At 32.5% G+C, this 14,769-nt stretch overlaps 1 protein-coding gene across 6 annotated transcripts in view; it reads right to left on the reverse strand.

Annotated features, from left to right (window-relative positions):
- MBD5 (methyl-CpG binding domain protein 5) overlaps positions 1 to 14,769 on the reverse strand; it is a 143,009-nt gene that overhangs the window by 69,558 nt on the left and 58,682 nt on the right. For 5 of the 6 annotated variants that reach the window (XM_016151143.2, XM_016151139.2, XM_036236251.1 and 2 more), the window contains exon 3: positions 3,119 to 3,292. The gene's annotated coding sequence lies outside the window, so the exon portion shown is untranslated. Of the gene's footprint in view, positions 1 to 3,118; positions 7,205 to 14,769 lie in introns of those variants that run through there. The other variant, XM_016151138.2, reaches the window with a different exon arrangement.

Raw genomic sequence — 14,769 nt, forward strand, 5'->3', positions numbered from 1 at the left:
GAGATAGGCTCCTGAGAGTCAGGCCAGTCCTCAGAGTCAAGGTAACAAGCATCCTGGCCTATGCCCGACTATGGTCAGGAGGATTATTTATAACAGGCCATTTCTTGCTACTAAAGTTCGGCAACTTGTACATTCCAGTGACACGGAAGCCTTCAGAGAACTAAACGCTGAGTGTAGTAGACTGCATTGGCTACAAATATTTTGTAGCTCCTTCCATCACAAAGTGGGATTTACTACTCTACACCTCGAATCTAGGCTGGCCTTGTGATTTGCTTTGAACAATGCAATATGGTAGATGCGACGCTGTTCAAGTTGAGATGAAACCTCCGAAGGGCTTGCATCTTCTACTCTTGCTTCTTATAGTGCCATTGTCAAATGAAAAATCTGATCTAGCCACCTTGAGGATGATAGATCATGTGGAGAGAGAGAAGTCGAGCTGGTCCAGACAGTCCAGCTGAGGCCCCAGACATACAAGTGAACTCACCCAACACTGCCAATCCACAGACTCATGAGCATTATTTCAAATAAGCAAAAACTATACTGGAAGCAAACCGAAAGTCTAAAATAGGGCCTTATTTAAATGAGTTACAGTATCAAGAAGCTATGTAGCTCTACTCTTTAATAGCTTGTGACCTTGGGCAAGTTTTAAATTTTCTTTCCTTATAAAATAGTCATAGAATTGTTCTGGGCATATAAGTTAAAAGTCTTAAATCTGTATCTAGCACATCATAAATATTCAAATTGTTATCATTTATACATAGCTATTAAAATCATAATATTAAAATGTTTTAGAAAATTTAATAGCACTGGGAGAAGTCCATGATACTGTCAGCTGAAATAAAAAACTACAAAATTCTGTAGATTATTATAAATCTTCGCTTACAAAAGTGTTACTATGTACGTAGATATAGGAATAGAATAGCGCTATGCTCCCAGTGGTTGTCTCTGGGCAATGAGAACATGAGTGATTTTCATTTTTTCATTGCTTTTTTGTAGTTTCAAATTTTTCTGTAATAAAAATACATTGACTCTATAATCAGAAAAAAAAATTATTTCCAAAAACATAAATGTTATATCTATAGAACAGCTAATTAATACTTTCTGATTCTCAAAAGCATTAGGGAAACTTTTTGTTAGAAATAGTTATAAGCTTTTTGTCTAGCATTATGCTATTATTACTCTTTGTTTTAGCCAAGTAGAGAAAAAGATATGGAAAGTCAGAAAAAATACTGCATTAACCTGGATGATCTAAATACTAGAGAGAAAAATTAAGGCTATCCCTTTGGTTATAAAATGCCTCAGGTGTCACTCTTAACTTTCCTGCTTCTAATAAGTTGTCTGATAAGGTCTCTCAAGAAGCAAGAGGAGGAAGATCATTTATTTCTGTGTGGACTTTAGAAAGAGGAACCCAAAGCATACATACCATCTCCCATCCTGACTCTGTTCTTCACTAAACCAACATCTATTTATCTCAGTTTACATGTCACTTCCTCAGGGAGGTCTTCCAGGTTTCCCTAATCTTTATTTGGCTTTTCAAGTCTAAACTGGGTTCTCCTTGTAATTTCCCCATATAATATCCAGTAATTCACATATATTACCACACACAACTGAGCTTTCTCTTTGCCCTTGCCAGAGCACATGACGGCAAATAAAAACCAATTGAGACAGTTAACTTCAAGTTAAAGTTTCCCTTTGTGCCTTTAAAAATATCAAAAAGTGAAGAGTGAGGGTCTACAGGCATATGTAGAAAATGCTTACTAATCATTTTACCTTCTTAAAAGCTAAAAAGTGAATAATCGCCAACTCCCAAACACACATCCTTAAGAAACAAAAACATTTAGAGTACTGTTTCAAAGTATAATAATAAAAGAGAACACCTATGAACTACATGATAAATTCACTATAATTGAGGGGAAATTATTTATAATTTATTTTTATATATTAGCCATCAGTATCGTTTGCTATTTTTGTTTTTCTATAGTACAGTAAAATTTCTTATAGGGAATATCTAGAAACATTACTTGACTTCATTTACATAATCTATTTAAGAGTACACTAAGCAAGTTCGAGGGGTAATTTTCACATCCTATCCATTCATTACTGGTATTTTGGCTACTCAAGGTACATTTCAATATATATCAGCAAAATCACTGTTGAAAAATGATATACATTACTATTGTTTTTCCCCAAAACTGTACTAATGAAACAATTGTGAATTATGTCCATTTGGTGTTGTACAATTAACAACTAATATTTATATACTCTTACTACAAAATGTTTAGCATTCTTCAGTTCACCTGGCAATGATGTTAGGTTCCTACTCGGAGTAATCAATTCTGTATAGAGATAATAGTACCCCCAAATAACTTTGAAAATCATGTTACTCTTGAAGTGAAAATAGGAATACTTCTTAGCTATTGAAGAAACCCACCCAAAGACATTGTGTCTAAATAAGTATAAATATCTAGGAACACTTAAGTCCAATCAACATCTCCAGCAAACATAACCAAATGTAAAAGATAACTAAAGTCTAATAAATTGTCTGACAAGGCCTCCCAAGAAGCAAGAGGAGAAAGATCATCTCTGTGTGGATTCTACAAAGGGGAGCCCAAAGCATACAATCTTTAAGCCCCATAAAATAAATGATCTTTTACTCTTGTCTGTGCAGCTCATCCAGCAGTAACAAAATGAGTAGGTAGTAATATCTGTAGATGTTTAGTGGTGTCATATCAAGTCTCAAGGAGACTCCATTCAGCATTTACCTGCTGACTGGAATACTGAGAGAGGCAGAAAAATGTAGCAGCAGCCAAAGAAAATTTATGCACTAAATACTCTGGTGGAGAGGAAGGGAGTTTCTGTATCTCAAAACGAGGCATAGAGTATTTTAGAGCACATGTTGAAGAAAAAAGCAAAATCTGTGAAAAATAAAGTCTTCAATTTAACAAATAGGTAAGTAAAATATAGGACCAAGTTACAAAACAGGAAAGTTCTTGGTCAAATCCCGCCTGTCAGAGTCAGTGCTTGGCTTGAACCCATTTCGAGAATAATAATAAAAGTGAATTAATTGACAATATTCAAATCAAAATATTTCACTAAAAATTTTCATTTCCTGCCTTACCTGAGAAACGGGACAATGTGGTAACACTAGGTCAACATTCGTGCCTTGCAGCAATTATCTGGAACGCAGCAGTGGCTGCTCCTTCAGAAAGGACTTGGCTCTCCAGTCCAGCGCACTGGCTTCCTGCTTCATTCCCACCAGCCTGGCCTCTGTAGGCACTTGGGTTTCCAACTTCTGGAACAGAATGGACCTTGGGATAAGGCTTGAAGGGCTCACTTTTAGCCCTTGATGAGAGGTACAACTTATTACTTTTTTAAATGACCACTTAACTTACGCTTCACAGTTTCTTCATCAGAGTGGAAGGTAAACTCTTAGTGAATCATCATGCATTATTAGTTGGTGTAGGAGCACCAGTAAGCCACCAAAAACCACAAGCACATAGTTAACGTTCTTAATGAAATTAAGTTGACTGTGGGATTGTGGTGATTCTTGAATTAGAGGAGGTAGAGGGTACAGAAAACTGTCATCCAAATTCAGTACTCTGTCTTGCCTTCTTTCTTAGCACCATCATCAGCAATATCACATTGTTATTATCTAAGGAACTTATCTTAGGATCAAAGAATTATGAAACCAAATTGTATATTATATTATTAAGAATTATAAAGTGCCATTGTTTTATTTTCTGATTTATATTATTATTTTCTTTTAGCAAATAAGAACAGAAATTTTATAAGGGCTTTCAAAAGTGTACTTGAGACCTCACTCCTTACTCGATTTTCTCCTAGCCATCAGAGATGTTGACAAGGCTCTTCTTCAGCCTGGGTAAAATAATCCTTGTGACAGTCTAGGATTGCGACAGTTCTCTTTCCACGGTCCTTGAACAACCTTCTGATTATTTGGTGGATTTCAAAGGTGTTTTGATATCGAGTTAGTGACTTTGACACCAGATACATATATTTGAGTTAATGAAAATAAACAAACAAATAGGTTACCCATCTCATGAATTAATTTCTTGTAAATGTAGATGGCCTGTGTCAGACACTAGAGCCCCATCACTCTCAAGAGCAATGAAAAAATCAATTTTTTAAATTGGAAGAGTAAGGTCCACATCTCAGGCCATAGTTACTCCATAGGATGTTCCTCCACCTTTGAGGTTTTTCCTGATAGCCAGCCTACTTTTTCTTTTTCTTTTTGATTTAGTGCCAAAGCAGGACAGGGGAATGTGTAGGACATGGTGTAGCAGCATGCTTGAGTATGGCTCTTCTTTAGAAAGTAGCCAGACGAGACAAGCAGCAACTAAGGGATTTGGGACCAAAGTAAAAAAACTACATTTTTATAAACCTGACATACTAAACGTACTCTAGGCATTATATTTAAAATTTTAAGTATTTATTGGGCAACTACATGCATGGCACTGGATGGACAGTAGGAACCCAAACATAAAGAGAACACAGTCCCTTTCTCAAGGAGATCAGTGACCAGGAAGTAGAGGGCAGGGAGTTGGGCAGTTAGGTAAACAAGTAATTACAACATTGAATGATACCAGCTAGGATAGGGCTAAGCATGGAGCGCTAAATGAGCACAAAGAAAGAGTTAGTGTAGTTTTCAGAGATCAGAGAAAGCAGTGTGTTCATGTGTATCAGAATACACCTAAAGTCGCATAGAGATTAGATAGGCAGAGAAAGGTGAGAAGGAGACCTGAAACTTCACCTAATACATGCAAATGATTTTAGTTCCAAAAGTTTAATATTGAAGGTTTTACATTTCTGTTTAGTAATAATGTTTCCAATATTGTGCTCATTTTTAGCCAATAAACAAATATAAAGATCTCATTTTGTCAGATCTTTTAACCTTGAGACGTGATAAGTCATGAGGCATTAATGAGTATTTTTCACAGAAAGATCTGGATGCCTGCCTGATGCCTGAAACAGAAAATGATTACCTGACATCTAGATAAACAAATACTGTTTTCTGTTAGAAATACTATCAAAGAACAATGATTCATTTCAGTAAGAAAGTAATATTAGATGTGAATACATTTGAAGTAGAATCTAAAAGAAGCAAGACATGGATGAGGGAGTCTCAGCTAACAGAAAGAGTAGTTCAAAACTATTTGCAAGTATATTCTTTAATATATAAAAAGTCCATAGGTGATGAAAATAAGATGACTATTACGCTGAAGTTATTTTAGCCTAATATATAAATAAAATCAGGTAACATTTATCTTACTATCTTTTGGAAACTGCACTGAGACTTTATACATATGTTAACTAATTTAAGCCTTGTCACAACTGTATAAGTGCTATTAGTTTTTTCTTTCCTAGAGTTGAGAAAACTGAGACAAGAGAAATTAAGTAACTTTACCTTCTCTTTTCCTCTCCGATAATTTATACCCCCTATTCTACTTTATTTTTTTCTCCGTAGTATTTATCATTATCTAACATATTACATATTTTACTATTTACCTTATTATTGTCAGACTCCTCAGATAAAAATGTAAGCTTCATAAGTGCATAGATATATCATCATGATAGACAAAAATCAACTATTTTTTTTGCTTTAGATTTAATAGCTCCTTAAAAACTGGTTTTGTATCAAAACTTCTCTATTTCTCATAGCACAAAATACAGAACCTTAAACAGGCAGGAGCCAAAAATATTTGTTGAGTGAACGATGAGCACAATTAGTCAGTAAGCATATACTGAGCCCTGGCCATATTCAGCATTCCACTTATCACCATAAGATGGGGAAGTACAAAATACCATCGGCGTTCTCAAAGAACTTAACATTTAGGAATAAAAATAGGTAGAAGCATCAGGAATACCTAGGGTACAAAGTAAGAAGTTCTCACATTTCGTTACTTCTATTCTTTAATCACCTAATGTTGGGCAAAAACACCACTCCTCTTAAGACACCCTGGTATCTTGTTGCATTAGACTTTCTTGGAAATGCCAGGGCTATTCACAACTCTACTACTATGCATGTGTTCTTCCTTGGACTTAGCTTTCCTCCCATTTTCTTAAAGCAACCTTCTGTTCTTTAACTAAACTCTAAGGTCACCTCCTTCATGAAGCCCCATTCGGTTTCCTGGTTAGAGTTACTTGTTCATTCCCCTCTCAGTCTACAGTGCTGTTTATGTAACAGCACTTACGGTACTGTGCTTGATCTACACACATTCGCTTCATATATTTTTTTTCCTCTTTTAAAATATTTTTATTACAATTTTTTGACATAAAAGATGCATAGCACACATTTTACAAATAATAATAAAAGATACTGTATCCTTTATTGTAAATTTTAAATAGCCGGTTCATTCCCAGAGAATATTTTTGATTTTTGCCCAACTCTTGAATATGTAGCCAACTTATGTTGCAGTTTATGATTGAGTATAGTCTCAACATGAATAGTTAACATATATTTTTATTTACATTAATGAGTAAGATGAAAATATAGCAACTAAATCAATGATGAGAATGTTTCTTTCATGAATCATATAAAAGTTCTTATATACTAGAAGAATATTTTCTCCATTCTTTTGTAATGGCTATTGACATGACGCACTTTTAGGTTTAACTTACATAAGTACTTACTTCATCACCTGACTATGAGTATGAAGGCCTAGAGTTATTGGGAGTGCCAAAAGAAAATATTCTTGAGAATAAAACTAAAATAGAGGAAGGTGGAATCAAAATAGAGAAATGCAGCAGTGAAAGTTTGATGACATTGTTTTGGACCCTGGGTCCAGCCATACTCTGAGACATTCTGATTCTCTAGGTTTGTTACATGAGCCAAATAAATAAATAAATAAATAAATAAATAATTTCCTTTTTGTTTCCCTTAATCTGAGTTGTGTTTCTCTTAATTTAACTCAAGGAGACCTAACTAATAAATTATGCATTCTCCCAAAGGGAGAACCTTTGAGTGTTTGGTTAAGGAACTTGAACTTTGTGGAAATTCAGTATTCAATAATGCATAATTTATCATTGCATCTCCAGTACCAAGTCCATTACCTATCACTTTGTAGGCCATAAGTAAGTATTTGGTGTTTGAATGCCTGAATGTGTGTGTTTTTGTAAATTGAGGTCTTCTTTGAGTATTTTTTTATTTTTTATTTAAAAAAATTTTATTTTTCAGTTAAGAGTTGACATTCAGTATTATTTTATATTAGTTTCAGGTGTACAGCACAGCAGTTAGACATTATATAATTTACGAAGTGTTCCCTCTGACTAGCCTAGTACCCACCTGGCACTATACATACTTATAACTATATTATTGACTATATTCCCCATACCATATGATTGCCAGATTTTTTTTTTGGGGGGGTGGGTGGGTGAAAAAGGTGAAGGGATTAATAAGTACAAATTATTTTATATATCTTTATGTTTGTGGTTGCCAAACAACTTACCAGGTTCATGGTGTGCAAAGAGAGTGCTTTGAGCTGAATTATTTGTTTTTCTCACCTTTTAAAACACTAAAGAACTTTTTAACTCTCCTAAAATACAGCCATAAATAGAAAAGTTCTTGTTAATAATATATTAAAACCACCCAGTCATACACAAGGCTAATTGCAGGTGTGTATTAAACTAAAATTAAATGGAGGCTGAACAGAATCACTTTTCTTATTTTATTTTCAGCACAATTTCTAGATTCAGGGAATGTCTCCACCTAGAAGAGTGCCTGGCACACAAAAAATTACTTGTTGAATAAATAAATAAATGTCTGCATACAAACCATGTCATTAAATGCTAAATGGCATGGCATGAGCTAAATGTACTATAGGAACTCACAGATTAGGTAACAAATAATAGAGAGAACAGTGAAGTAAGGGTTATACAGTTTGGTATCTGAAATTTTCTATCTGTATAACTTTGAGCAAGACACTTAACTTGGGCTTTAATTTTTCAATTTATAAAATTAATAGATTGGATCAGATGAGCAGTTTTAAAATTATTTTAGTTGTAGATCTTTCTAGTCTAATAAACTCTAAATGAAACCTCCATTATATAAAACAGAAAAAGATTTGTTAGTAATAATTCATTTTATAAGATCGAATTATGGTATTACTTATAAAAATCCATCAATAATTATAATAAACTATATTCATTAATAAAAAGTATAAAACCAAGGGACATGGGTGACGGTTGCAATTTTAAATCATCATCATCGACAAATTCATTTTGTTTTGGCTTTATAATATTGAGACAATTCTCAAAGTTAGAAAAGCTACTGCAAATGGCAACATTTTTAAAATAGCTAATTTGGCTTTGGTAATATTAAGATGTTTGCTATTAAAATAGTCTAGAAGCTTGAAGAAGGAATAAAGAAAATCTTGTTTCCAAAATTGAATGACTATACAGAATCATTACTCATGTATCTGGTCATGAATACAAAATATGGGCAAGAATTATCCAAAACTTCAATTAAGCAAGAAACTTTCTTTAATATAATTTTATCACATTAATTTGCCATTGCAAAACTGTTAAGGAATGAAAAGAATACAGGTAAGAAGATGCTCCTACATTTTATTTGTATTTATTCAATAGAGCCTACATATGTTGCAGTAGTGTTCTTATTTGCCTAATTTGATTGGATATATAATAATGGAGTCAACTCTTTTAAAAGCCTAGCTAAAAACTTAAAAATAAAACTACTCATAAAAAGTTCAAATATCTAGTTAAAAATTGGTAGCAAAGATTTAGTTAGTAGTCCATAAAAATATAAACTAGCAGCACAATTTATTTTTGTTTTATGATATGTTCATGTGTTATAATTTAGTATAACACACTTGAGTGTGCATGTTATTTTTATTACGGGGTTAAAATACTTAAATATATTTTTAAAATTTCTATATGTGTCCAACATTTGGAAAACTCTGAAGAACCTCCTCTGAGCTTGATATTCTTCTAGTACTTTTGATTCTATCATAAGCTAGAAAAGAAACACTTTATAAAGATGACTTCAATTTTTTTTTCAACTTGATCTTATATACGTTTACTGAGATAAAACACCCCTGAGACATGGAAGAGCCTGATCAAATTGAAGTGGAGAACTTGTGTTGGGTAGTATCATAAATGGAGCTTTAAAAAATGTCAATTTCCCTAGTATAAGATAAATTTTTTTGCACATATGTTAAAAACAGCTTCAGTATCATATCCATGGCATTTTTAACATGAGCATTGCTAGTCTACAGGTATCTTAACTTATAAGGGCAATTTCACTCCTATGAAGTTGTTTTCTAAAAATGACATTTGTTAGATGTAACTTTTCAGTAATTTTGCCTTTATTTACTTGACGAACATATTCTGCTTTGAACACAGAGGAAACTCTTAACTAACCTCTATTTAAACAAATCACTGAATTAATCAAAACAGCATTTCCATTTGAAAACATAAATGTTTACCTGTGCTCTTACTACTTAAGTTGTATGGTTTCCAATATCATATGTTTTTCCCAAAGCTGTCTGAGCTGGTAATAATTGCTGGTGTCATTTAGGAATTTAATAAAATGTTGTGTAAATTGATAAAATATAAGTATAAAAAGAGAATGACTCTTTCCATAAAACTTAAGTTGAAAGTATAGCTTTTAACATCAGCCTCTGAAAAAACTGAAGTCAAATAAGACAGGAAAGAGGAGATTCTTGGGGAGAAAACCTTGAAAATTGTGAATAATTCTGCATTTAGACCATCTTGAAAATGTCTGAGTTCTTGTTCCTCTTCAAAGTTAAAAACAAAACAAAAGAAATATTTGATGTTACATTGTTGGTATCATGACAAATGTACTCCAATAAATAAACTCATAATTAGAGAAAGGATTTCATCTAAAAAGATTGCTGACTGAACATGTATTTATATATTTTAAGTTAAAACTAAGCATTTAATTGTAAGTATTTTTTATGATTCTCTGCTTTAATAAATCTTTTTCAATTAATGAGCCAACTATAGCTTCAAATTGTGTTGGGTAAGAGACGTTCTCTATTGCTGTTACAGAATTAATTATTATTTGTTTGTGACTGGGAGTCTGAATTTCACACTGAAATGATGAAGTTGTTTTGGGATCTCAGGTCTATTTTCCTTTGATTCTCTTATTACTTAAAAAAACTGATAAAGAAAATATATAATTGTAGAATGAAAAATCTTTACTGAGAAATAAAAACTCTGAAATTAAAACTCCACCCCTATGGACTGTCATGAGAAATGATACCCACAAACACTCCTGTATTTGCAAATTTAAATATATACTTAACAATATCCTGAGAATAATTGACATAAAAATGACAGTTACAATGAGAAATAAATTAGTCTATAGTCAATATACATTTCTCAGAAACTGATAGACAAGAAATTAAAAAAGATATACAAGATTAGAACTACACAATTAACATGCTTGATGTAACAGAAATACAGAGAACTACATAAATTATAAGAATTATAGATATAGATTTTTTAAAGCACACATCGAATCAGAAAAATTAGCTTAGTATGGGGGTTAAGCACATGAATGCCAGATCTAGACTCCTGGATTAAAGTCTCAGCTCTATACCCAAAGAAAGCCAAACCACGAATTCGCAAAGATATATGACCCCTCTGTTCACTGAAGTGTTGTTTACAGTAGCCAAGATATGGAAACAACTTAAGTGCCCACCAATAGATGATTAGGTAAAGACGTTGTGGCACATTTATATAATAGAATATTACCCAGACATTTTTTAAAAATGAAATCTTACCATTTGCGATGACATGGATGGACCTAGCAAGTATTATGCTAAGTGAAATCAGTCAGAGAAATATGAATACCATACAATTTCACTTATATGTGAACTCTAAAGAACAAAATAAATACACAAACAAAATGACAAAAGACTCAGGTACAGAGAACAAACTGGTGACTACCAGTTAGGAGGGAGGTTGAGGATCGAGTGAAAAAGGTGAAGGATGAAGAAGTACAAATTGGTGGTTACAAGATAGTCATAGGGATGTGAAGTACGCATTGGGAATATAGTCAATAATATTGTAATAGCTGTATATAGTGCCAAGAGGGTACTAGACTAATTGGGGGATCACTTCATAAATTATACAAATGTCTAACCATTATGCTGTACACCTGAAATTAATATAAAATAACATCGAATGTCAATATTAAAAAGTAAAAATTAAAAAAATCAGCTCTACTACTTGCTGTGTAACTGAGGGCAAATTATGTCTCTGTCTCTCAGCTTCTTTACCTGCAAAATGAAGATAATAATTGTATCCACAACAGTGTTGAGAAAACTGAATAAAGACTAGTAAACTAGTTAGTGCCTGGTCCATGGTAAGGACTATATTAATATTTGGTAATAATAATAAGTGGCCAAAAAGGAAACCTCAATGAGTCTAGACAACTGAAACCATACAGAATGCATCACCTGATAAAAATTCCCATAAATATGGGCTGTCATGAGAAATGATACCCACAAACACTCCTGTATTTGCAAATTTAAAAAACAGTTATTCATATACAGGCACTGTTGAAAGTCAATTTGATGTCTGTGATCAAGAATTTATGCTAGAATTTAAAATGTGACTTTATCTACCAGAACATCAGACGAGAGCAGTATAGATAGAGCTGAACTTTTGCTTCATAGAATATAGGTATGGGACAAGCAAAAACAAAATAGATCACATGATATTTGCAATTTAATATGAAACTATTCCAAAAAATATACACAAATACACAGGCAGAGCAGGGCTGAGAGACGATTATAAAGCAAATATGACAAAATGTTAACAATTGCTGAATTTGTGTGGAGAGTTCTTTGTATTATTGTAACATCTCTGTAAGTTTGAATTTATTTCAAAATAGAAAGCTTAAAAAAATGTAACAAAAATACAAACAAGAAAAAAAAAAGGACCAGGGTTTTGGAGATGGGTGGGCAGAAGACAGATGAGTAGCAATGAAGTTTGAGATATAGCAATGGTGTTATTGAAGACAGGGAAAATAGGATCTAAGCTGGAATAAAGGTCAATATGAAGTTAAAGAGTATGCAGTGCAAGGAGAGGAAGATAGAAACTGTGGGGAGATATATATATATATATATATATATATATATATATATATATATATATATAAAAGAGGCAGGAGAAATAGTCTGACCTGGAAGAGTTAAAATACTGTGGAGACAAATCATAGACCTATTATGAGGCAGAAGTGATTAAATGTTCAAATAAACAAAGGAGAAATAAATATTCTGCATCAGATCTGAAAAAGTTAATATAATGGGCTACTCTACCTTTGAATCTCTTCCCTAGTTGGCCTAACTCCCCCAGCCTCACGTATGGGTTGGATAACTCAGGCTTAAAGTAAATAATTTTTTTCGAAGAAGGTGGGGAAGTAGCAATTGACAAAAATAACTCAAATCCATCTTTCATGAATGGAGAAGAACTGAATTTGGGAGGGGGATAGATATAAGGAATAAACCTTCTGCAGAAGTTGATAGAAATGGGTCCTTTCACAGGTGTTTATGCAGAATTAAATTGGTCTTGAATATTTATCAAGACAACCATTATATGAAGTATAATGAATAGAAATAAAGAGATAAAACTGTCAGTACTTGAAATTAATATGATCTTTACCACAAAAACTTAAACTGAAAAATTATTAGAACCAATGAGAATAGTTAGAGGGCAGCTAGGTATAATACCAACATAGAAAAACAAGAAGAGAAATTGCCCCATTCAAAAGTAAAATATGTTAAGATGTATTATTGGTGACATAATAGGCAAGCAGGTAACAGAGGAGGGTGGCCACAAATAAACCCATAAATATGTAAATCTAATGACAGAGGTGGCATTTTAAATCAGTAGTAAAGAAAAGGCCAATTCAATAAATGTTGGGCAACTGGTTACTTATTTGGAAAAAAAAGGAGTTACTGCCATAACTCATGTAATTCACAAAAATGTATTCCAGGTGACTTAAGATTTAAATCAAGAGCAAAAACTAAACCAAAGTAATTAAGAAAAATGCATTAAGGAAATATAAAAAGGATATGTCTATTTATGCCATATTTATGAAGACTTTCTAAAGGAGATACAAAAAACAAATGCTATAATGAAAAAGACTGGTAAATTTGACTATATCAAAATTTAAAACTTCTGCTCAGCAAAAGAACCACCAAAAAAATGAAAAGATGATTGATAACCTGGGGAAAATAATTGCAACATATGTAACAGTGTAACAGTCAAAGTATTAGTATCTGGAATGTATAAAGAACTTCTAAAAAATCAATAAGAAAAAATTAAAGAGTACAAAAGAAAAATGGACAATAAAATACAGATAAGCCAAGAAGAGGAAATGCAAAAGGACAGATAGTAAGCATAAAAGAAGATGCTTAATCTTAACAGTGATCAGAAAATGCAAAACAAAATGAAAAAGTATTGCTTTTCACTCATAAGCTGTATAAGCATTTAAAAAAATTGCTAATATCAAGTTTTGTCAAGAGCCTAGGAAAATAGTGGTGTCATAAACTACTGGTAGAAAGGCGAACTGTTATGTCCTCTTAGGAGGATAATGTATCAATGTCTATATGAATTTAAGATGTACATATTTTTTGGAAAAGCAATTCTTCTTCATCGTACCTGGAGAAATAATCAAATATGTGTACAAAGAATTATGTAAAATGATATTCACAGTAGCACTGATCATTAAAATGAAAAATACAAAAAACCTAACTGCCTATTAATTAGGGAATGAGTAAGTACATTATAAAATATTTGTACTATGAAAGATAATAAAACCCTTAAAAGATGTAGTTCTATAGGGATACGAAAAGATTTCTCGCTAAGACTTACTGTCAATAAAGAAAAGTAAGGTGAAGACTATGTTCTAAGTGTAAAAACATTTGAGTGACATTTAAATATTATTTATAATGTTGTAGTACTTTTGGTATCTATAGGTGGCAAAACTGGGTTCTTTTTAACATAAAATATCATGACATTCCAACCTTTTCTTCCTTAAGTAACCGTAGTAAAAGTAGTAATCTTTATATCTTAATCTTCAGAGACTAAATTACATGTTAGTTCAAACATGTACTGAGTACCTACTATATTTGTAGGCACTCAAATACAAATAATATGTGGTATGTTTACTCAAAATCTGTACAATAACTTTTAGACACCACTTGGGAACTTCACTTAAGTGGCATGAAACAATCAAGTTATTAGAAAGAAGAAAATTATGTTTATTTTTGGAAATGTACACAAGCTGGATATTTACTTTCAAGCTCTGACTCGGGCATAAATTTTAACACATAACACAGAGGTGTTCAACTACTCCAATTTAATACCGTTTTTTTTAATGTTCATTAACATAGACTTTAATAATTCATAACAAAAAGCCTAAAACACTAAATATAAGCCTTCATAGAAGTATTTGAGTTTTCTTTATTTTTATTATGTAAATGTCCTTGAAATTCTTCAGCTTCCAATTTTTTTCCATGATGACTTAAAATGCTTAAAAAAATTGTTTTTTGGACCAAGAATTAAAATATGACAGTAACCTTGATGCTAACATCAAACACAATAATGTGTTGCATTTGAGTTTCAAGAATACTCAGCATGGCAGGAACTCTTGAGAATCTAAAATAACATGGAGATTAAAACACTGAAGTTGGCTTAGGAAGCTTTAGGAACTTTAGAAGATGTGATAATGCAGGCGATTTTATCTCTGGGCAAATCAAT

Source organism: Rousettus aegyptiacus, unplaced genomic scaffold, assembly GCF_014176215.1.
Source record: "Rousettus aegyptiacus isolate mRouAeg1 unplaced genomic scaffold, mRouAeg1.p scaffold_m13_p_2, whole genome shotgun sequence".
Classification (NCBI taxonomy): domain Eukaryota; kingdom Metazoa; phylum Chordata; class Mammalia; order Chiroptera; family Pteropodidae; genus Rousettus; species Rousettus aegyptiacus.